General features: G+C 47.1%; 1 protein-coding gene across 2 annotated transcripts in view; it reads left to right on the top strand.

The window, feature by feature from the left end:
- Positions 1 to 5,240: 5,240 nt before the first annotated feature.
- XIRP1 (xin actin binding repeat containing 1) overlaps positions 5,241 to 23,509 on the top strand; it is a 28,158-nt gene continuing 9,889 nt past the window's right edge. The window contains exons 1-3 of one of the 2 annotated variants that reach the window (XM_028749710.2): positions 5,241 to 5,787; positions 19,333 to 19,496; positions 21,946 to 22,000. The gene's annotated coding sequence lies outside the window, so the exon portion shown is untranslated. The remainder of the gene's footprint in view (positions 5,788 to 19,332; positions 19,497 to 21,945; positions 22,001 to 23,509) is intronic. The other variant, XM_077936706.1, reaches the window with a different exon arrangement.

Here is a 23,509-nt window from a genome sequence, read left to right as displayed (position 1 = left end):
TTGTATCCAAACGTAGATGGAGACCTGCTCCCTGATCCCACGAGCCATCGTCCAAATTGGGCGGTATTCCTAAATGTTAGACCTGTTGAAATCAACACACCTCGCTTAATGTGTTCTGTTTCTTCCTGAGGTCTTGAGACTTCAGCAAGTAACTTCACACCATGCCCATTGGCCTCATAACACACCTTGTCTTGTCACTTTGTCACCATCCAGGAAGCGCTACTCACAAGGAGAAAGAAGGCATCTCCTCTCCCTTCGACAATGCTTGCTGCAGCTGCTACCTGCACCTCAAGAAAAGTCAACAGCTGTGAGTGAACTAATCTGTTTTGGTCCCTGAGGGGATAATCCTTCCTTTTCCCAACCATGATCCGGTCAAGATTTGGCATAATGACATGTCCCCAAGCAACCGTGTCACCTCAAGAACCTTAAAAGGTAAAGGGACCCCTGACCATTAGGTTCAGTCGTGGCCGACTCTGGGGTTGCGGCGCTCATCTCGCTTTATTGGCTGACGGAGCCGGCATACAGCTTCCGGGTCATGTGGCCAGCATGACTAAGCTGCTTCTGGTGAACCAGAGCAGCGCACGGAAACGCCGTTTCCCTTCCCGCCGGAGCGGTACCTATTTATCTACTTGCACTTTGACGTGCTTTCGAACTGCTAGGTTGGCAGGAGCAGGGACCGAGCAACGGGAGCTCACCCCGTCGCTGGGATTCGAACCGCCAGCCTTCTGATCGGCAAGCCCTAGGCTCAACGGTTTAGACCACAGCGCCACCCACGTCCCTTACCCTTGCTTCAATCTCTTCTCTACCTTTGCATCACTTGAAGAGTTTTATAAACTCATTAAAAATACCAAGGTGGGGAGGAGGAAAAGGAAAATCTTGGTGTTCCCCCACACTGCACAACAACCGCAGATCTTGCTAGAAAAGACAACAGGACTTTTATGATTGAAGTGCTGTTCTATTCTCACCAATTTATTGGCGGGGTTTCTATTAAAATATCGTTAAAGCAATCACCGTTGAGAAAGCTCAGAGTGCCACCTGGTGGGCGAAAGTGCTGTTTCTTTTTCCTAGAAATCCTAATTCAGGGATGGGGAATTTGTGGTCCTCCATAAATTGTTGGACTCCAACTCCCATAATCCCTGAGTTGGCCCGTGAAGGCAATAGCCCTCCCATGTTTGGCCACCTCTTCTGTGGCTATGCGTGTGGAAGAAGATTTGTACCTCCCAAATGCATCCATTCATCAGAAGTCTGTTTGCCCTGTTCACAGCTACCGAGGAATGTGTGAAGGTCGGGCACGATTCTGCTGCTCCTTTCCATGCTATCAGGGCAGGACTTTGGGGCAGAGGTCCATGGCCCCACGCAACAGAGCAGGACCGGCCCACCCATGAGGCAAAGTGAGACGACTGCCTCAGGCAGCAAGACCCACAGGGACGGCAGATACCAGTGCAGAGATTTATCCACCTGTTCCTGATGTAGATCTTCCCTCACCCCTTCTTCCCTGTCAGGGAGGGGAGGGATGCCATTTTGTTGCTTGCCTCAGGCGCCAAAATGTCTTGGGCCAGTCCTGCAACAGAGTGAAGAGGAGGGCCCCCAAACACAGCAAAGTGCAATTAGTGTTATTATTATTATTATTAAATTTATATACCGCCCTTCAACAAAATATCTCAGGCGGTTCATATTTTGAAGTAATAGTGAAGTAATAGACATTGCCATCTATTGGGAGACGGGGGCATGAGACCATTATGTCTGGAGCCTAACATTATCGTGTTTAGGGAAGTTTTTAATGTTTGACGTTTTACTGTGCTTTTAATTCTGTTGGGAGCCTCCCAGAGTGGCTGGGGAAACCCAGCCAGATGGGCGGGGTATCTATCTATCTATCTATCTATCATCTATCATCTATCTATCTATCTCTATCATATATCTATCTATCCATCTATCATCTATCTATCTATCATCTATCTATCATCTATCATCTATCTATCTCTATCATCTATCTATCTATCATCTATCTATCTCTATCTGATCTAGCTTTCTATCATCTATGTATGTATGATGTATGTATGTATCTATGTATCTGTCTGTCTATCTATCATCTTTTTATATCTATCATCTATCTATCTATCTATCTATCTATCTATCTATCTATCTATCTATCTATCATCTATCTATCTATCTATCATCTATCTATCTATCATCTATCTATCTATCATATATCTATCTATTTATCTAACTATCATCTATCATCTATATCTATCTATCTATCTACCATCTATCTATCTCTATCATCTATTTCTCTATATCATCTATCTATCTATCTATCTATCTATCTATCTATCTATCTATCATCTTTCTATCTCTGTCATCTATATCATCTGTATCATCTATATCATCTATTTCTATATCTATTTCTATATCTGTCTGTCTATCTATCATCTTTTTATATCTATCATCTATCTATCTATCTATCTATCTATCTATCTATCATCTATCTATCTATCTATCTATCTATCTATCTATCTATCTATCTATCATCTATCTATCTATCATCTATCTATCTATCATATATCTATCTATTTATCTAACTATCATCTATCATCTATATCTATCTATCTATCTACCATCTATCTATCTCTATCATCTATTTCTCTATATCATCTATCTATCTATCTATCTATCTATCTATCTATCTATCTATCTATCATCTATCTATCTATCATCTATCTACCGGTATCTATCTATCTATCTATCTATCTATCTATCTATCTATCTATCTATCTATCTATCTATCATCTATCTATCTATCTATCTATCTATCTATCATCTGTCTGTCTGTCTGTCTGTCTGTCTATCTATTTATCTATCATCTATTTATCTCTATCTACCTTCTTCTCTTTATCTTTTCTGTCTCCCTATTTCTTGATTTTTTTTTCTTTCTCCATATTTTGGTTTCTCATTATTCTCCGCCTTTAACGACAAAAGTTTGACCTTTGTTTTTTTTTATGTTGAAAGCCTGAGACGGGCCCAGGCTCTCTCACCCTGGAGGGGGGTGACTGCTTATTCATGGCTCTTTATTTAAGCTGCATTATGGAAGGCGAAGGGAAGGTGGCTGTGGCCTCAGAGGCATACCTTTTATGCAGAAAGGCGATAGACGCACCACATCCATAAATAAGCTAATTGTCATGAAGGAGGCATTTCTGTGTGCTGTTGTTTAGTGTCCGGGGTGAAGGTGAATGAATCTGCAGGGGAGAGGAATCCACCGGCATGAGGTCACCCTTTCCGTTTTTGGGGAAGCACCATTTCCCAGCCCCCAGGCCTCTAAATGCACTTGCCAGTGATGACACCTGACACTGGGAAAAGCCATTCCATTCCCAAGAATGCTCCTCAAATGTTTGGTCACCCGAGTGTCACCCAGAGCTCGGCTGTCACAAGACCGGGTGACACAATGACACATTTGTGACATAGCTACGAGATGCGTAGGGATGAGCGGAGCGGACAGTTTTTGCTGCCTCTTCTGTTTTCTCATTTTCCCAAGGCTTATTTATTTATTGGATTTAACAAAATGTATAGAACCAACCTTTTCCAAAACAAATAAAACAAAGCAAACACGAAAATTGTAATAAAGGACAAATAAATAAAAGACAAAGTTTAAAAACTGATATTTTAACAAATCAACATGTAATTAAAATCAGGAGTTGATATAAAATCAGATTAAAACAGATAGCCTAGGCCAAGCATGTCCAAAGTCTGTTTTGGGGGCCTAATCCGACTGTGGCGTTTTTTCCTGGGGTAAAATCCTAAAAAAACCCTCAACAACTTCAATCCTAAAAAAAGCCCAACAACTTTGGTCGGCCCCCACGGTCCTTTACTTCATCAAATCTGGCCCTCTTTGAAAAAAGTTTGGACACCACTTGCCTAGGCTATCTGAAGGACCATATTCTCCCATACCTTTCTTGGCCCTGAGATCTTTAGGGGAGTCCTTTCTCTTCGTCCCCCCCACCTTCACAGGAATGCTTGGTGGGGAAGTGGGAGAGGGCCTTCTCGGTGGTGGCTCCCAAACTTTGGAATTCACTCCCTAGAGAAGCCAAATTGTCTCCCTCCTTGTTGCTCTTCCTTTGGCAGGTGATGACTTTCATTCCAACAGGCCTTTGGAAACTGACCATTTTTGAAGGAGGGAGCTTTAATAGTGCTGTACTGTTTTGAAGGAGGGAGCTTTAATAGTGCTGTACTGTTTTTATTATTTGTATTTTAATCAATTGCTTTGTGTAATATTGTTTTAATTCTGTTAGAGTTTAATTACTTACTAATGGTGATCTTTTCTATGTTTTTAGCGGTTTGTATTTTATCTGTGTTGCTTTAGTCTATGTATGGACTCACCTTGAGTCCAGCTCTGGGGAAAAGGCGAGCTATATTATTATTATTATTATTATTATTATTATTACATGTCACACACACACCAGGAAAAGAGCACATACCTGTCAACTACCTCATTTGGGGCTGAGATCTTGCCTTTTCACATCCACAGTCTCGCACAGCACCCCCAAAACATGTGTTTTGGGGCACTGTGCCCAAAAAAGTGCTTTTTCAGGTCCACAATCTCACCATGTCCCCCAAAAGTGTTTTTTTTCTGGGTCCGCAATCTCATGTGTGTCATGCAATTTGTGGAGGATTTCGGTACCAGAAGATGGTGTCCCAGATTTGGGCCACGTCCCGTCGGAGGGTACGAGATCACCGGTCTTGACGTGCTCAGAGGCACCTTGCCCATGCCTGTCTTACAGCCTATATTAGTTCGAGGGACCCTTGTCAGGAGAAAATGAGATAGAGACCTCCCATGGCCTGGGCTAAAGGTAAAGGTACCCCTGACCATAAGGTCCAGTCGCGGATGACTCTGGGGTTGCAGTGCTCATTTCGCTCTATAGGCTGAGGGAGCCGGCATACAGCTTCCGGGTCATGTGGCCAGCATGACTAAGCTGCTTCTGGTGAACCAGAGCAGCGCACGGAAACACCGTTTACCTTCCCGCTGGAGTGGTACCTATTTATCTACTTGCACTTTGACGTGCTTTCGAACTGCTAGGTTGGCAGGAGCAGGGACTGAGCAATGGGAGCTCACCCCGTCGCGGGGATTCGAACCACCGACCTTCTGATCAGCAAGCCCTAGGCTCTGTGGTTTAGACCACAGCGCCACCAGCGTCCCAATGGCCTGGGCTGGACGGGGGCAAAAAACAAACAAACAAACAAACAAAACAAACCACTGCTGGCCAAGACCTTGGGCTTAACTGCCCTTTAGATTGAGCTAATGGTCAGAAATTAGTTTCTGATCTCACAAGGTGCATTTGACGTGGTGCCGTCGTCGTCATGACACGGCGCCTCAGAGCATGACTCAGCAAAGCGTCCCTAGTCCCCGATGTGCTTGTTCCCTTACCGAATTACGATTTACCGAGGGTGGAGGCGGCAGTGGGGGCTTCATGGACTGAGTCAGCCCTCTTGGCACCGCGAATTTTGTAGGACGTGCTGAGGCTCCTTCTACTTCTCCCATACTGGTGTACAAGAAATCGTGATTGACTCAGCCTGATGGAATAGCAGCGCCTGCCCCCTAAAAATAGACCAGCCTTTTCACCCTCCCAACATAGCTCAGGATTCCAAGATATAATCAGCTGCGAGGGGCCGGCTGGAGACACTCAGAGCCAGGATCGGAGCGTGGAGCAGGTCTCTCCTCCCTAGGATATTCCAACGGCCCGGACTTTCCAAGACACCAACCCAGGACTTGCCGTTGCAGATTGCTGGGAACTCTCCGTAAGTCATTTCTTGAGATATTGCAAAGGGAAGGGGAAGCTAACGGAAGCTAAATCTGTGGATTTAGGTGGGAGTTAGGGATGGTCAAATATCTCGTTGAGCGAAGCCAGATTAACGTACTTGGCTTTTCTTCGTGGAGCCAAAACTTCTGCCGGATGGTGGTCATTGTTATTTTTCTGTAGTCAGGCACGTGTTCCTTTGGCCTGGTGAACAGTCACATCCAGGTTGCGACCTGATGCTTTTGGAAGCTGGTCTATCTTTTGATGTGGCATAACTGGTCTCAGATGCGAAGGGTGGACCTGGATTCAGGTCTCGGGCAAATCCACTGAAAAATGGATAAAGCCAGTTATTTCCACAAACATTTGGCCTTTCACCCCACCCTCCAGACACACATTTTGACTCTTCCTGAAATCTTGGAGGGGTTTCTGCCATTCAGAGCCTGAAGCGACAGGTGGTCTTTCCGACATACACCTTTCCCGCCTGCCCCCGTTGTGTTTCATCTCATATTGTGGTTTTAGGGTGTTATTTTAATTGTCGTCGTTGTGATTTAATTACCCGAATAATGGTGGCGTGGAATTTTAGAGTTGGGAATGGGGGATCTTGGAAGGCGCCCAGTCGAAACCTCTTGTGTGATGGAGTGATCAGAACAAAGAACTGTAGAATGGGAAGGGACCACAAGGATCATCTAGTCCACCCCCTACAATCAGCTAAAGAATCCAAAGGGCAGCTCTGTAGACCCTAGACCAGGATTCCCCAAATCTGGGTCTCCAGCTGTTGTTGGACTACAACTCCCACCATCCCTAGCTAGCATGACCAGTGGTCAGGGATGATGGGAACTGTAGTCCAAAAACAGCTGGAGACCCAGGTTTGAGGAACCCTGCCTTAGACCACTCTTCCCCAACCAGAGATTCTCCAGAGACTATAACTCCCATCAGTCCCAGCTGAAACAGCTACACATGGAAACTCCCTGCAAATAATTGGTCTAGTCTAGAGAGTGGATAAGGGACACGGGTGGGGCACTGTGGTTTAAACCACAGAGCCTAGGGCTTGCCGATCAGAAGGTCGGCGGTTCAAATCCCGACGACGGGGTGAGCTCCCGTTGCTCAGTCCCTGCTCCTGCCAACCTAGCAATTTGAAAGCACGTCAAAGTGCAAGTAGATAAATAGGTACCACTCCGGCGGGAAGGTAAATGGCGTTTCCGTGTGCTGCTCTGGTTTGCCAGAAGCAGCTTAGTCATTCTGGCCACATGACCCGGAAGCTGTATGCCGGCTCCCTCGGCCCAGTGGCGTAGCGTGGGGGGGTGCAGGGGGGGCCGGCCGCACCGGGCGCAACATCTGGGGTTAGGGCAAATCCACAGGTTAGGGGGCGCAAATCCACGGGTTAGGGGGCGCAAATTACTTGCCTTGCCCCGGGTGCTGACAACCCACGCTACGCCACTGCCTCGGCCAATAAAGCGAGATGAGCGCTGCAACCCCAGAGTTGGCCACAACTGGACCTAATGGTCAGGGGTCCCTTTACCTTTAGAGAGTGGATGGTTTTGCATCAAATGAGTGGAAACCTGATCTGGCGGTTGGGTGACTTCAGGTGCTGATCATCATGACTTCAAAGCACCGCCCAGGGCTTGGAAAGGCCCTGTATGGTGCTTTGAAGTGCCATGGTTCAGCCATCTTGAAGGCATCACCTTGAAGGCGCTTCAAGCCTGCATGTTGCAGGGATTGGCCTTGCAATCAAGTTTTGGGGAAAACGGTTTCATGGGTCAAATTAGAACCCAACCTGGGCCAAACTGAACTATCCACAGACAAGAGAGGAAGGCGTGGAGAGACTTTCTACTCTTGGGGCATCACACAGTCTTTTCGTTGCTGGCTTCAGAAATATATTACATAGCAAGATGAAAGAGTTGGTGCCCAGCGACATGGGGGTGCTTAATATGGAACGGACCCCCTGTTCCCCTCATATAATTGCAATTCCCAGAGCTCCCCAAGAAGAGAGACTGACAGACCCTCCAAGTGTCCCTATGTTCCAGGGACAGTCCCAGATTTACAGAAGCCGTCCTGTTTTCTGATTTGATCCCGCCATGTCCCGCTTTTCCTTAAGACGTCCCTATTTTCATCAGATAAATGATGGTTGGGATGTCTCTATTTTCATGGGAGGAATGTTGGAGGGTATGGACTGAGTGTTAAACCACAATGATAATTTCAATTGGGGAACAGGGGCTTCCTAAGAACTCTCAGCACCCTTGGCAAACTACAAGTCCCAGAATTCTTTGGGGGGACCCATGGCTGTTTAAAGCAATAGGGTAGCGCTTTAAATGCATGGTGCAGCCTGCGTAAAACAAAGGTGAAGAACGAAAGGGAAATGGATCCGCAGTTGCTTTTCACGTTTGTTTTGAATCCTCCTTGCCCCCCTGCAGCTACCAATTCATTTCAGCATCCAAAACAAATCTGGGTGCATTACATTTCATTTTCCATTCATTTTTAGTTAAAAAAAATGCACAGCCTTAAAATACCACCCTCTGCCTGTCTGGATAACTACGCTCCGTTCAGCGCCAGCAATGCGATGATAATTCCAAACAATACCACCGGCTCACGCATTGTATTTCTGAAAGCTCTTTAACATTCCCTCCTGCAACCCCCTGGTCTCTTGCAGAGGAATGAAACTGGGCTTCTCTCGCCAGCTGCCCGCTGGAAGGCAAACCTCCTCTCGCCCCCACATCCCAAAATGCCACCCGCAGTTGTCACTCGCCTTTGCATTTTTGAACCAGGAATAGCAGCTCGGCATTCTTTCAAGCACGATTATCTCCCCTGCCTGCCCACCCCCCTCCACCCCCAATCCTGGTTTCTCTCTCCGGCCAAATGTAACAAGCACAATGACTTTTGTCTCAAACAAGGGGCCATTGGCAAGGAATGTGTGCGAAAGAGGGTGGGGGGGCGAGAGACTGCCCCTTCCGAGCTGTCAAAACTCCAGGTTCAGCAGAAGGAACGTGTTAATTCTGCACCATCCGCTATTCGGTGGACAGTCGTATTTGCCTGCTCAAAAGTAAGCCCCACAGAGCTCAGTGAGGGATAGGATTGCAGCCTAAATGGGCTTGTATGTGTCACGGAATTACGGTGCAAGCCCAGAGGGCAGGACTCGAACCCATGGCTTCAAGAAAGGAGATTCCAACTAAACATCAGGAAGAACTTTGTGACAGTAAGAGCTGTTTGTCAGCAGAACTGTTTCCCTCGGGAGGTTGTAGACCAGGCATAGGCAAACTCAGCCCTCCAGATGTTTTGGGACTACAACTCCCATCATTCCAGACTACTGGTCCGCCTGTTAGCTAGGGATGATGGGAGCTGTAGTCCAAAAACATCTGGAGGGCCGAGTTTGCCTGTGCCTGTTGTAGACTCTCCTTCCTTGGAGGTTTTTGAGCAGATGTTGAATGGCCACCTGTCACATATGATCTTGCTAAGATTCCTGCATTGCAGGGGGTTAGACTATAGGACCTTCGGGGTCCCTTCCAACTCTACAGTTCTGTGATTCTACTATTCCAAAGACCATGTGGTTGAGGTGAGGGCGGGGCATGATTTCCAGCGGCTGTGCTAGATCTTTGAAGCTGCCCCTTCCATTTCCATCCAGTGTGAGAGCCAGTGTGGTGTAGTGGTTAAGAGCGGTGGACTCGTAATCTGGGGAACCGGGTTCGGGTCTCCGCTCCTCCACATGCAGCTGCTGGGTGACCTTGGGCCAGTCACACTTCTCTGAAGTCTCTCAGCCCCACTCACCTCACAGAGTGTTTGTTGTGGGGGAGGAAGGGAAAGGAGAATGTTAGCCGCTTTGAGACTCCTGGACCAGAAAAAGCCTTGCAGAGAGAAAGAGAGAGAGAGAGAGAGAGAGAGAGAGAGAGAGAGAGAGAGAGAGCTGGGATGGTGTTGCTCCATCAGGAATGCAGACAGGATCAGGGTCCTGGCAGCAGGACAATGGCCTGCCCGCACAAAGATGAAAAGGGGGCGGAGCAGGGCGGAGCCAGGGGGCTGAGCGTTACCCATTGCCTGAATGGGGCTTGCAGGCTTGCATATATAGCTGGACCCATCACCCTCCAGTTAAAAGGATGCATTGGCTCCCACCCCCCACCCCTGGGGCTATTATTGCTGCTTATCCATCTATGAGAATCCCCCGAGGCCGGGGGGCACGAGCGGCGCCGGCGCTTAGCAAGCCTTTTGTCAAGGCCCGAATTATCTTGCAGTGGAGCAAAAGGGAGGGATTAGGGGAGAGGCCACGCGAGTGAATTCCTTAACTTCCAGCCACAGATACGCAGGCCGTTGGAAGGCAGGGCTGGGATGCTTGACGTCCTTGGTCCAGGCCAAGATGCCTCTCTGCAGAAGCTCAGGCAGGGCAAAGACAGATGGAGTGCACGTAGAAGGAATAGATGGCAGGCCGTTCTAGCATTCTGGCAAATTTATTCAGTCTTAACAAATAGGTTTTTGGGTGTGAGGAATTCAGATCTGCTTGTATTTTGTATTGACTGGGCAACACTGGGAAAATCCCCTTGGAATGGCACTCCATCAAAATGTCATGAATTCATGGAGGTGGGGAGAAAATGGCACGCAGGGCCTTTTTGCAACGAGAAAAGTCTCTGGGATCATCACTGCTGCCCCACAGAACCAGAGGGTTGCAAGGGACCGTGAGGGTCACCTGGTCCAACTCCCTGCCATTGCAGGAAACTTTTACCCAACAGGGGTCTCGAACCCACAACCTTGAGAATAAGAGTCTCATACTCTACCGACCGAGCTATCCGAGCTGATGTGGCAGTGAGAATGTTGGTTTTTTATTCTTCTTGAAAAAAGGAACTTACAAGGAACTTCCACTGCTTCCTAAGGAATCAAAACTTTGAGGGAATGTTACCCCTCCCCGTTTTATTTAAACCCCCCTCACCGACTTTTAAAGCTTAAAGTTCTTCCAGTTCAGCACTAAATAACAACAACAACAACAACAATAATAATAATAATAATAATAATTTATTTATACCCTGCCCACCTGGCTGGGTTTCCCCAGCCACTCAGGGTGGCTTCCAAGCAAATATTAAAAACAATACAGTGTCAGACATTAAAAACTTCCCTAAACAGGGCCGCCTTCAGTTGTCTTTTAAAAGTAAAATAGTTGTTTATCGTTTTGACATCTGATGGGAGGGCGTTCCACAGGGCAGGCGCCACCACCGAGAAGGCCCTCTGCCTGGTTCCCTGTAACCTCACTTCTCGCAGCGAGGGAACCGCCAGAAGGCCCTCGGAGCTGGACCTCAGTGTCCAGCTTCTCCTTGCTTCCTCCCCTTGGCTTTTCCCTTGCAAGGACGGTTTAGGATTCCTAAGATTCCATGACATTCAGTGAAGAGTGTCACACACAAATCACATCAATGAGAGCTTGGGGTATATCGCAGGCGAACATTTCTACTATGGCATGACTGCATAGTGGGTTTGAATGCAATAGCAGGGGCGGACTTTGGTAATCTTTCGTAATATGGCACCCTGTGTGAGGCCATAATTTGGCGCCCCAAAATTGATCTTCTTAATTATGGGGCTTCTAAATTTTCACCCCCTCGGCTCAGCACCCGGCACGGGGGAGCTACCCATACCACCCTAAATCTGGTGCTGGCAACAGAAACTAGTCTTAAAATCGACTCTTATCAGGGTTGTTAGTCTGTACAGGCCCTTCTCATTAGAGATGGGAGCAAAGTGACCCACAAGAAAGAAAAAAGTCTGTTTTTTTCGTAGTACAGTGGTACCTCGGGTTACAGATGCTTCAGGTTACAGACTTCGCTAACCCATAAATATTACCTCAGGTTAAGAACTTTGCTTCAGGATGAGAACAGAAATCGTGTGGCGGCAGCACAGCGGCAGCGGGAGGCCCCATTAGCTAAAGTGGTACCTCAGGTTAAGAACAGTTTCAGGTTAAGAATGGGCCTCCAGAACGAATTAAGTTCTTAACCCGAGGTACCACTGTACCTGCTTTGCCTCACTCCCAGTAATTCCAGTACTGTGCAGGATGGAGAGCAGGGAGTGGGGGGCGGGGCTTAGCCTTAGGCTGGAGACAGACAGACAGACAGGCTGAAGCAGGGGAGTGAGCCGTGTGGCTGTGAGGGGGCATGGCTCTCTTCTACTCAGAAGTAAACCTAGGATGCTGGGGGATGTAGAGGCCACCAGCACAAGGTGAGGCAACGAGCGAGCAGCAAAGTATTTGCAAGTTGAAGAAGTAGTATTCTTAAATGACGCTTGAGATCCCTTTCAACTCGACAATTCCACAACTTTGGAGGACTGGAAATGGCCAGCAGGCAGCAAAGGGGGAAAGGATGCAGGAAGGGGCAAGTATTAGTGGTGTGGTCCAAGGAGATACGGTGTGAAAGCTGGGAATCCCAATATAACCCCAAAACTGAAGTATGCCAGACTCCTGCTGCAGGGCAGAATACAACGTACCCATTCCAGAAATCCTTTTCACACTCCTCCATTAGGAGAAAAGCAGGTTTTTACTCCGGGGCTTTTCAGCAAACATCTCTCTCCTCTTCCTCATAATCATTCAGCCACATGGGGTACCTTTAGACTTTTCAGCATTTTTGCAGATACTGGGATAAAATTTAGGTTGGTGCAATGGATGTGCCCTGTCACCCACTTGAAAAGAAAAACCAAATAGTTGCTGTTAGGAAAGTGATGGGGAAAGGCATTGAAATTTGTGGAACGGCTGAAAGATGAATGGGAAGTTGTCTAAATAACCTGTAACCCAACCGGGATGAATGCTCAGTAAATGCCCAACAAAATCTAAACTCCGCAGGAGTTTTGTGCAAGCAGATTAGGAAGAACTCTCAGCCAATAGGTGGTCCGGGGAACTGGTGTCAGGCTCAACCCAAAGTGATCTGGTGAATTCTTTTGCAAGATGCATCTCAAGGAAACATCTGTAAATCCAGTGATGTTTGCCAGGGTGGTGGTGTTTTTTTGTACACTCATCGGGCATCGCTATATCTTGCCCACTGTTAAATTCAGGCCCTGGGTTTGCAAGTTCCTCCTTAGGTGAAACATCTGAGAAATTTCGAGGGAAGCCAAAAGGATTTCGGGAAGGGAAACTCCTCATTGTGGGGTGGCATGCTGTTAAGGCAGCAATGCTGATGAAAATAATCAAGGCTTGGCGTGATCAGTGCATGGATCACTCTTCTCCCAAGGAAGAAAGGCAGGCTGCGATGAAACACGGCTCACGCCAGGCTAGACTGGGTGCTGTGCCTCTCTGCTCCTGCAGAGAGAGAAATCCTGCTGGCATTTGGGGCAGCCACAGCAGGGCTTATGCCGCGACACACAATAGGGTTTTTTCGCTTAGCAGGCCTCTTTGTCCGGGGCAGATGGATTCAGCAGCAAAGCTGACGACACGCTCTTGGCCACCTCCGGCGGAGAGGCTGGGCGCTGAGCTTGCAGCTTTGCCTTTTTTTTAATAGGCGGTTGCGTCCGTCGGCAAGCCAGGGGTGGATGGTGGCACTCAGCCGGTCTGGAGAAGGAAGCCATCGATGCTAACAGGTGGGTGGCACCGCTGGACGACACACTCGCCGTGGTTTTAGCGTAGTGGCAAAATGGGGCAGGGCAGGAAGGGGGAGAGGAGAAGGATTTGTCTATTTGACTATAGATTCTGGGTCTTGGAGCAAATCTGGGTATTGCATGAGCATTTTTAGTACAGTGGTACCTCGGGTTAAGTACTTAATTCGTTCCGGAGGTCCGTTCTTAACCTGGAGCACCACTTTAGCTAATGGGGCCTCCAGCTGCCGCTGTGCCACCAGAGCACGATTTCTCATCCTGAAGCAAAGTTCTTAACCCGAGGTAATATTTCTGGGTTAGCGGAGGCTGTAACCTGAAGCGCATGTAGCCTGAAGCATATGTAACCTGAGGTACCACTGTAATGATGGCTACAGTGGAGAGAAAAACGAGTCAAGTGTAAAACAGCCTCTGCCGAGCTCATGGCCTCCAGATCTTTTGGACTACCTGCTGCTGATGGGAGTTGTAGTCCACAACATCTGGAAGGCAACCAGTTCAGCAGAGATTGATGTAGCGGATGCCACAGGTTGAGTTTTTTTGACTACTCAAGAGTTTGAGCTATTTGTAGCAAGGAAGGAAAAAGGCAACCCGGCCAAAGTCGCCGATCTCACCCACAGAGAGGTTGCCAGCTTTCAACTGTTGGGTGTGAGGCTGTGCTCATACCGTACATCTTAACATTTAGACATTAACTATGTTTTTTGGCACCAGTGATAAGCTTTCCTCCAGATGCAATAGCAGTTACGGTGTGTGTGTGTGTGTGTGTGTGTGTGTGTGTGTGTGTGTGTGTGTGTGAGAGAGAGAGAGAGAGAGAGAGAGAGAGAGAGAGAGAGATTGGAACAGAGGTGGAAGCAAAGGCTTAAAGCCCTCCCCCAACCATGATCCCAATTTGGATCAGTGCCCCTCCCATGCGGCTGCTATTTACAAAACACCAGGCAGCCACTTGCATGATTATCGCCAAGTCATATCATGGGCGTAGCCAGGATTTATTGGGGGGGGGCAGGGTTTATGTTGGGGGGGGCAGAACCGAGTTGTCTGCGACACAACTGGTCAGTAAGTTAAGTATTTTCATTTATTTACTTGATTTGGGGGAGGGGCAGCTGACCCCCTCCTTGCCCCCTGGCAACGCCTATGGGTTATATAGGATGTCGTGAGTTGGGAGGGTGGGCGTGGCTTGAGAGAAATGGCCTTGCAGGCCAAATTGGGAACACTACTGGGTCAAATTAGGTCTGCGGGGCTGGAGTTACCCCGCTCCTCTTTTGAAGAAAGGGAAAGCCTGTCTGTTTTTCATTTTCCTCCAGAAGTGTATGGAGTTTGCAGGCCTGGTCACCCCTTCTGACTGCCGTTGGCTCCTCTTATGTTCTTATATGCAAACAATATATATATATATATTCTTCCAAAAAAAACATTTCCAGGCTGAGAACCCGCCACTCTGGTGGCCACCATGCTTTGCTTTCTCACAGAGGAACTGGAGACTCCTGAACACAGCTGTCAACGTTTCCCTTTTTTTAAGGGAAATTCCCTTATTCCGAATAGGATTCCTCGCAAGAAAAGGGAAACGTTGACAGCTATGCTCCTGAACGCTTTCTAAACTACCTTCTGTTGCGTTTCATCCACCTCACTCTCCTATGATCTGTGGCTTCCTGACTCTGTTCTATAGTCACAACTCTCGGTTCTCGCTGCTGACAATCTCTCCCTGCTCTCAAGTTGCAGGCTTACCCAAAAAGTTTGCTCTCACCTGCTTGGTTTTACACTTCAGTAGACCCATACCTCACAGGCGTCCTGGAAAAAAAACAGAACACCCTGCTTTTTCCTGCAAGAGCACTGGTCACTGTGATCTCACATGGTTTTGCACAGAGATCTCACCTTGAAAAAGCACGCGCCGTATTTTTCGCTCTATAAGACGCACCAGACCACAAGACGCACCTAGTTTTTGGAGGAGGAAAACAAGGAAAAAAATATTCTGAATCTCAGAAGCCAGAACAGCAAGAGGGATCGCTGCGCAGTGAAAGCAGCAATCCCTCTTGCTGTTCTGGCTTCTGGGATAGCTGCGCAGCCTGCATTCGCTCCATAAGATGCACACACAATTCCCCTTACTTTTTAGGAGGGGAAAAGTGAGTCTTATAGAGCAAAAAATACGGTATTTTGGAGCCACAATCTTGTGCAGCACTCCAAAATGTGCACTTTTTGATGAGAGCACCCCCCCCCCCATGTGTGTCTTTTGGGCTCTGTGATCTCGTGCAGGTCACATGACTTGCAGTGAGCACAGACAGGAAGTTCCACGTTGCCGTTTGGGGACTCTGCATGTTGGTGGCTATGGGGACCTTGCCTTGTCTGGGACAGAGCTTGATTCTGCTACAACTTCCCATTATCCCTCCCAAGAAACACATTTCTCCACTTGGAACTCAGGGCCGGGGGAATTTCAGGGACGCACCCAGAACATCTGGAACAATGTTTGATTCTGCGTCTGGATTGACTACTAATTTGGATGCCACATATCGCAGAAGAGCATTAATTAAGTTGCCAAGCCACAGCAGAAATTGGTTGCTTGCTACTAATAATGTGACCACACCTGGACACTGAAGTTTAAGGACAGACCACATGATAAACACGAGTCCGCAGTGTGATGCAGCAGCAAAAATGCTGAATGCAATTCTAGGCTGCCTCAACAGAAGCATGGCATCCTATGGTATTGTTGCGTTCTGCTTTGGTCGGACTGTTATGTACTGAAGTTCTCACCCTGGGCCAGCAAGGGGATACTGTAGATAGTTTTCACTCAGGTCCACATATGCAAATAAGGGATTGAAAATGACGTTCAGTGATTGGATAGTAAAAGAAAGTGTTACAGTTTCGTTGTAGTTGAGCTTTATATAAGCAGGCTGGCTGAACCCTTCAGTTCAGTTCTGTTCTGGCCTGTGAATAAACAAGAGCTGTTTGAAGAATTGCTGTGTCGCCTGATATCTTCACCCACAACTTAACACAGACTTTGGCGGGGATGCTGTACATACTTCTGGGCACTGCGGTTTAGAAAGGATATCCTTGAATCAAAGACCTGAAGAGCTGGAAGGGACCGCAAGGGTCATCTAGTCCAGCCCCTGCAGTGCAGGAATCTTTCAGCCAACATAGGGCATTGAACCCATGCCCTGAGATTAAGGCCAGAGGAGGGTGGGAAAGACGAAGAGGGGAGATTGAAGCAGTTGGGAATCTTTAGCATGGGGAAGAGATAAAATGCAGTTTGAAAGGATACATCCAGAATTAATGCCAATTTTCAAGGTGGTTTTTAAAAGACGGATGAGGGGATGAGAAGGTGCTTGTGAACGGACATATGTGAATCTGACGCAGGGCGGAAATAGACTGATCCGTCCTACCTAAGCATGGCCTTGGGATGTGAAGTGGGGGTTATAAAAATAGACCCCCTCAAAGAAGCTTGCTTCTCAGTAAAAGATGTGAAGTCTGTATTGTGGGCATTGTGCGCAGCGAGAGTCAAATGCCTAGACTGGTTGGGGCCGCCATGCCTGGCCGGCCTGTTGCATCAGTTGTGTGCATGATAGATGTGTCGCGCACTGGAATAATAAGTGCAAGGCATCCCCGTGGTTCAGCACGGCATTTTCAGCTGTTTGAGATGTTTAAATGTCAAGGCCCATCATAAATTGGTCTCTGGAGCAGCCTCTCACCCGACACTGTACTCTGGGGGAAGGGCACCTTGCATGAAGAAAGCCGCAGGTTCAAAGCCCAGTGTTAAGTTGTGGGTGAACATCTCAGACGACACAGCGATTCTTCAAACAGCTCTTGTTTATTCACAGGCCAGAACAGAACTGAACTGAAGGGTTCAGCCAGCCTGCTTATATAGAGCTCCACTACAACGCAACTGTAACCACTTTCTGTAACTATCCAATCACTGAACGTCACTTTCAATCCCTTATTTGCATATGTGGACCTGAGTGAAAACTATCTACAGTATCCCCCTGCTAGCCCAGGGTGAGAACTTCAGTACATAACATCCAGCATCTCCAGGTAGGGCTGGGAGAAATCCTGCCTAAAACCCTGGATAGCCACTGCCAGTCAGTGCAGACAATACTAAGTCAGATGGACCAATGATCTGACTCAGTTTAAGGCAGATCCCTATGTTCCTGGTGCAAGAGGGCCCACAGGTGTATTCTTCACAACTTCTCTTCAAAACACACACAAATGGGCACTGGGCATGTGCTGGTCCCCCCTTTCCAAGTATTTTAAAAGTGGTGACGAATACACCATTCCTGACCACTCCTGCATGTGTATAGTCTGCCCTATTCAAATATCCACTTTTATTGAATTTGGAGCTTGAGTTTGCTTCTCTTCCTCTTCCCTCTGCCTCCTCTTTTCCTTTTGTGTTGTGTGTTTTGCCATCTACTCTGCACGGAGCGGCTATCCCAGCGCCTTTAACAAACCACAGTTCCCAGGATTCTTTGGGGGAAACCACGTGCATTAAATGTGCTTTAAATGTATGGGGCGAATATCACCAAGGCACATGACTCAGGCTGCTGTCTGTAACTCCTTTTCTCGGAAATGTTGCTTTATAAGAGCTGATAAGCCAACAGTGGCTTCAAGCGCAATAAAGGCGAGGGGAGTTGAGCGTTGCAGTAGATTAACCTACACAGAAAACCTTTCGCCTCTAAATTGCAACTCAGTTTGGCAACCCCAGAGGACACGGAGCTAGAGGCATCAAAATGGCGCATGGTTGCACTCATAAAAATGGGATTTAAGTGACGTGCTCCTATGAAGCCTTTTTTTAAAAAAAAGGTGACAATGATAATATCAGGCAACATACCTGAGATTTTATGAGTACCAAAGTTCATCTCGGAAAAGGTGTTTTGAGAAGAAATCAGCCCTTTAGTCTCACTGTCGCAGGTCTGCAACAAATAATAGCGTTGTGATTATTTGTGAAAGGTATCACGGTGTTTTTTTTTTTCCCCTTTCTGTTTTCTTTGGGGATTTTGGGACTGGGTTTAACAGTCCCTAATTGCTGGAAGCCTCTCTCCCGTCTTTGGAATGCCATATCCATCAGAGTTGGGGAGGTGGTCAGAGAGACTGCTTGAAGCAGGTTTGAATTTAGGCAGAGCAGAGTGGGGAGTTTAGCTGAGCAGGAAGCAATGGGGCTGCGAGGGGTCCAAAACAGGAGATCAACAGTGAAATCTTATATCTGTCTAGCAAAGAAAATAAGCCCTGTTGAGTTCAACCAAACTTCTTTGCAAGGGCTCACCCTCACTGTTCCTTTGCTTCCGGGGTTAACAACCGCAGGGCTTGTTTTTAGTACCGTGTAGGCCAGACGAGGATGCGAGTGGCGCTGTTTGGACGCGGGTGGCGCTGTGGGTTAAACCACAGAGGCTAGGACTTGCTGATCAGAAGGTCGACGGTTCGAATCCCCGCGGTGGGGTGAGCTCCCGTTGTTCGGTCCCTGCTCCTGTCAACCTAGCAGTTCGAAAGCACGTCAAAGTGCAAGTAGATAAATAGGTACCAGTATGGCGGGAAGGTAAACGGCGTTTCCGTGTGCTGCTCTGGTTCGCCAGAAGCGGCTTAGTCCTGCTGGCCACATGACCTGGAAGCTGTACCCTCGGCCAATAAAGCAAGATGAGCACACAACCCCCGAGTCGGCCACAACTGTACCTAACGGTCAGGGGTCCCTTTACCTTTACCTTTAGGCCAGATATAGCGGTGTGGCCATCAGTTGCTAACCAGGATCATACATTATCTGGACCCTGAAGCAGTAAGCTTCCTAGCAGGAGGGTAAGGCTTCACTCCACAAATGGGCAAATGCTGGGATAGCTCAGCTGGTAAAACACAAGACTCTTAATCTCAGGTTCGTGAGTTTGAGCCCCTCGTTGGGCAAAAGATTCCTGCATTTCAGGGGGTTGGACTAGATGACCCTCGGGGTTCCATCCGACGCTACAGTTGTGTGATTCTGTGAAGTAGCATTTCTACTGGTGCTGGAACTCTGGCACACATCTTAGCATATCTATCTTTGTCCCTGTTGCAGATGAGAAGACCCTGGGAGTTTTAAACAGCTCAGGCCACAAAAGCCACATACTTCGCCAAGGACACAGGACAGCCTCATTCCCCTCTGTGAAGGAGCGGTCCGTTCTCTATCTGTCTCAGGCAGCAGCTGCCGCTGCGGATCTCCCCGGTGGTCTGACAGAACCCGTAAGTTTCTCAGCCTTGACATTCCTCCCATTTTTCTGAGCTAAAAGAAGTATTTGAGCCATGCCTTCCTCCGGCAAATGGTCATACTGGAGTAGATGAGAACTGGGGCACAGGGTGGGAGGGTGAATGCTATTATGGGAGTATGTTTTTGTGGTCAACTCCCTCTGTCCACGTAGCTAATATACAATGCATAGATCTGAAAAGGCTGTAGGGCAATTTTAAATGTTCAAATAATTGCAGACACTGTGTTCAGATTGGCATCAGCTTGTTTCAGGGCATATCCATGCGATAGCTTAGTTGGTTAGAGCGGGGCGCTGATAATGCTAAGGTTGCAGGTTCAATCCCCGTATGGGATTGAATATTTCTGCATTTCGGGGGGTTGGACTAGATGACCCTAGCTCTACAATTCTATGATAACTAGCATGAATTAGGAATGGTGGAGAAATCCAGTCTGGTTCACATTTCAGCAGTAGCCACCATAATTTGAACTTCTGACACAATATGTTGACTGAAGCACAGCTCTCCTTCAAAATTTGTACTTCTAATTTTGCAATGCAGGTCTCCAACCAAATCATGTGTGCAAAATAAATATATTAAGGGGGGGTGGCTCTGTAGAAATGGATATGTTAGTGAAAACGACAAAAGCAAAAAACGGAATTTATTAAGGAAAATTTGCTTGCAATACAAAAATGTATATATTAGGAGAAATTTGCACTAAAACGCTGGTGGTTTTTTAAATGTCTTTTAAAAAAATGCCTACTGACGAACTGAACTTACTACTGGAAAAATGAGGAGACAGAAATTGAAAATGATAAAATACAGCCAGCCCAACATGAATCCAGAGTGCTCTTGATGCAAAACGGATCAGGGCTCCTGCACATTGAACAGTCATATAGAAGAGGACCCTTCTAGGGGTTCAGCAATAAAACCGCTAGCACATTTGAAAAAGCTAAGCAGGGTTCAGTGTGGCTTCAAATTGGATGGGGCACCGCGTGTTGAGATTCACGTATTGCATAGGGTTGGACTAGATGACCACCGTGGTTCTCTTCCAACGCTACATTTCTATGATTTTATGAAAGAGCCTGGTTGCCAGAGCAGGCCAAATGGCCACCTAGCATCGTTTTCTCACAGGAGCCAACCAGGTGTTCCACAGGGATAACAACAACAACAACAACAAACAACAACAACAACAACAACATATGTATTACTTACACCCCGCCCATCTGGCTGGGCCTCCCCAGCCACTCTGGGCAGTTAAAAACACAATAAAATCTCAAACAATAAAAACTTCCCTAAACAGAATTGCCTTCAGATGTCTTCTAAAAGTCAGATAGTTGTTTATTTCCTTGACATCTGATGGGAGGGAATGCAACGAGGGAACCGCCAGAAGGGCCTTAGTGCTGGACCTCAGTGTTTGGGTTGTATGATGGGGGTGGAGACGCTCCTTCAGGTATAGTGGGCTGAGGCCGTTTACGGCTTTAAAGGTCAGCACCAACACTTTGAATTGTGCTCGGAAACGTATTGGGAGCCAATGCAGGTCTTTCAGGGAAACCCTCCAGGAAGGCCTGAGCTCATCAGTATTCTGACCATCTGTGATTCCGAGCAACTGGTACCCAGAGGCAAACCTTCCCTGACACTGGAAGCAGTTGTATAACCATCGTGGCTAGTAGAGATTGGTTGCCTTACCCTCTAATTCGTGTTAAAGCCATCCAAGTGCGTGTCCAGCACTGCATACTGTCTGAATTTTAACAGCTGGGATTCCCTCTTCTACACAGCTGTGAAAAGTGCAGGACCCCTGCTCTCTTTTTCATGTGCCCACCCTGCCAAAGAACCTGGGGGATAACAGTTAGTGAGAGTGCAAAGGATTCTCTTTTGGGAATCCCAGTCTCCCCATACCATCCTATGCTGCTGCCACATTGAACTACAACTCCCAGAATTCCATGGCCAATGGCAGAGGCGGGTTTAGGGGAGCGCGATCAGTTCCTTTGCAGGGCCCAAGGGGGTGTCTTCTCGTCTCCTTCCCGAAGCCTAGTTAGCTCTTGCCCAGCTTTGGGAAGGAGAAAGGAGGGCTCTAGGACCCTGCCAGAGCCACATGCCTCCTTCCCAAAGCCTGCTCCTCCCTTACCCGGCTTTGGGTAGGCGGCTTTGGGCTGGGGGGGTTGTGTGTCAAATTTTGGCCCTGCACAGGGTGCTGGATTACCAAGGTCCACCCCCGGCTCGTCAAACCAGTCTATGCATGTAGAGCTGGACAAATACACCTCCACTATGGTGAAACTGAAAGATCAGAATATTAAGATAAAATAGCTTTAGAGAAATGTGCCTATACACTGACATTGAATTTGGTATTTCCATATTTGTAGCTTACAGGCCTACCAATATGTTTTTAGTGGTGTGTGTGTGTGCATATATATATATGTAAGTATAAATCTACTTTCTGTGTTTTGTTCAGAATTTCACACACAAGATCCCTTTCTAATTCTCCGCATAACCAGAAAGCAAATAAGGTAGGAAATGCTACAAACATAGGTGTGGTTGCCTAATCCAGTATCTGTAGGCGGTTGTGCGGTTTATGCTAACAATGAATGCAGGCTTTGTGTCTCATGCTGAGCTTCAACATCACCTTGTGTTTTAAACCTCACTAATGTGGAATTGGCGGAAAGCACTAAACGGCAATTGAAACCGGAGTGATTTGCAGTTTGGTTTGCAGTGTACTGATTTCTGTTGTTGTTGCGTTGCTGTTGTTTACTAATACGCTGTCCATCCAGACTTTTGTTTATTGGAAATGCTTGTGCATCCAATTGAGGGACTCATCCTGTACAGAAAGCGGGTGGGACTCACCTGTTTAAATTATTAGCTTCCCATTGCATTCTCTGCAATGTCGGATTCCTCTCAATGGTACCCTCTGTGCATCAGGTTCAAACACAGAAGGGGCAATATACCAAAAGCCACACTTTCCATATTGAAATTCAGCTCTTCTTCAGGAGGGAACTCCTCTGAATTTTGCAATGCGGTTCCCCAACCAATGAATGCATACGAAACGTGTATATTAGCAAAAGCTGCATGCATTAAAAGAATGCATTTTTAAAAATGTACAAAAGTGCATTGAATTGAGGGGAATTGCTTGCCAAATTTAATTAACTGTGTGCCAATAAAAAGTGTCTATTAGGAGCAACGTGCATGGGAAAGGCGTATGAATTCTCATGCAAACATTATTTATTTATCACATTGCTATGCGGCTTTTTCCTCCAAGGAGCTCAAGGTGGGGTACGTGGTCCTCCCTCTCCTCATTTAATCACAACAACAACCCTGTGAGGTAGTGAGAGGCAGTGACTTCATGGCCATGTTAGGATTTGAACCCTGGTCTCCTAGGTCCTAGTCCCAAACTGCAGAATACTGGTGCAAAAATTCATAAATGTATGTGGAAATGGGGCAAACCATGGGAAAACATGTTATTCTCTAACCACGTGGTGCTCTCGGGTGCAATGGTACCCTCAGGTACCCTTCCTTTGCTACCCATGAAGCCTCTGAACCACCACTCATTTCCCCCTCGGTCATGAGGTGATGAGGTTCTCTTTTCCTGTCGCAAAAAGTACATAGAGTTGAAGAAGGAAGTTGGAAGATTGACACTCCTTCCCACTTCCTCTTTGAGCTCTATGCACTTTCCAAAGCTCAGATTCATCTACAAGATTCAGCCTTTACTTGGATCTCTTGGAAAAGCAAAGCACGTATATGTCCCTTTCTCTCTTTCTGCCTCTTTGGCAGGGTATTGCAGATATTAATATTGTGTAGCTTCAAGCGGCTGGGTGCATAAAAACAGACTCATTTTGGAAATAGAACATTACCAAGGCCCATAAGTTTAATTAAAAACTTTACTTGCAGAACTTTATTCAAAGCATAACAAAAACATCAGATGATACATCCAAACAGTTCTGTAAGACATATTTCAGTCCAAAGCATAGGCTCAGCACCTTACAAAATATGAAATAATTCCAGCAGAGGTCTGTCTCTTCCCA

The sequence above is a fragment of the Podarcis muralis genome, chromosome 12 (assembly GCF_964188315.1).
Source record: "Podarcis muralis chromosome 12, rPodMur119.hap1.1, whole genome shotgun sequence".
NCBI classification, from domain to species: Eukaryota; Metazoa; Chordata; class Lepidosauria; order Squamata; family Lacertidae; genus Podarcis; species Podarcis muralis.
This window is presented reverse-complemented; position numbering and strand designations above follow the sequence as displayed.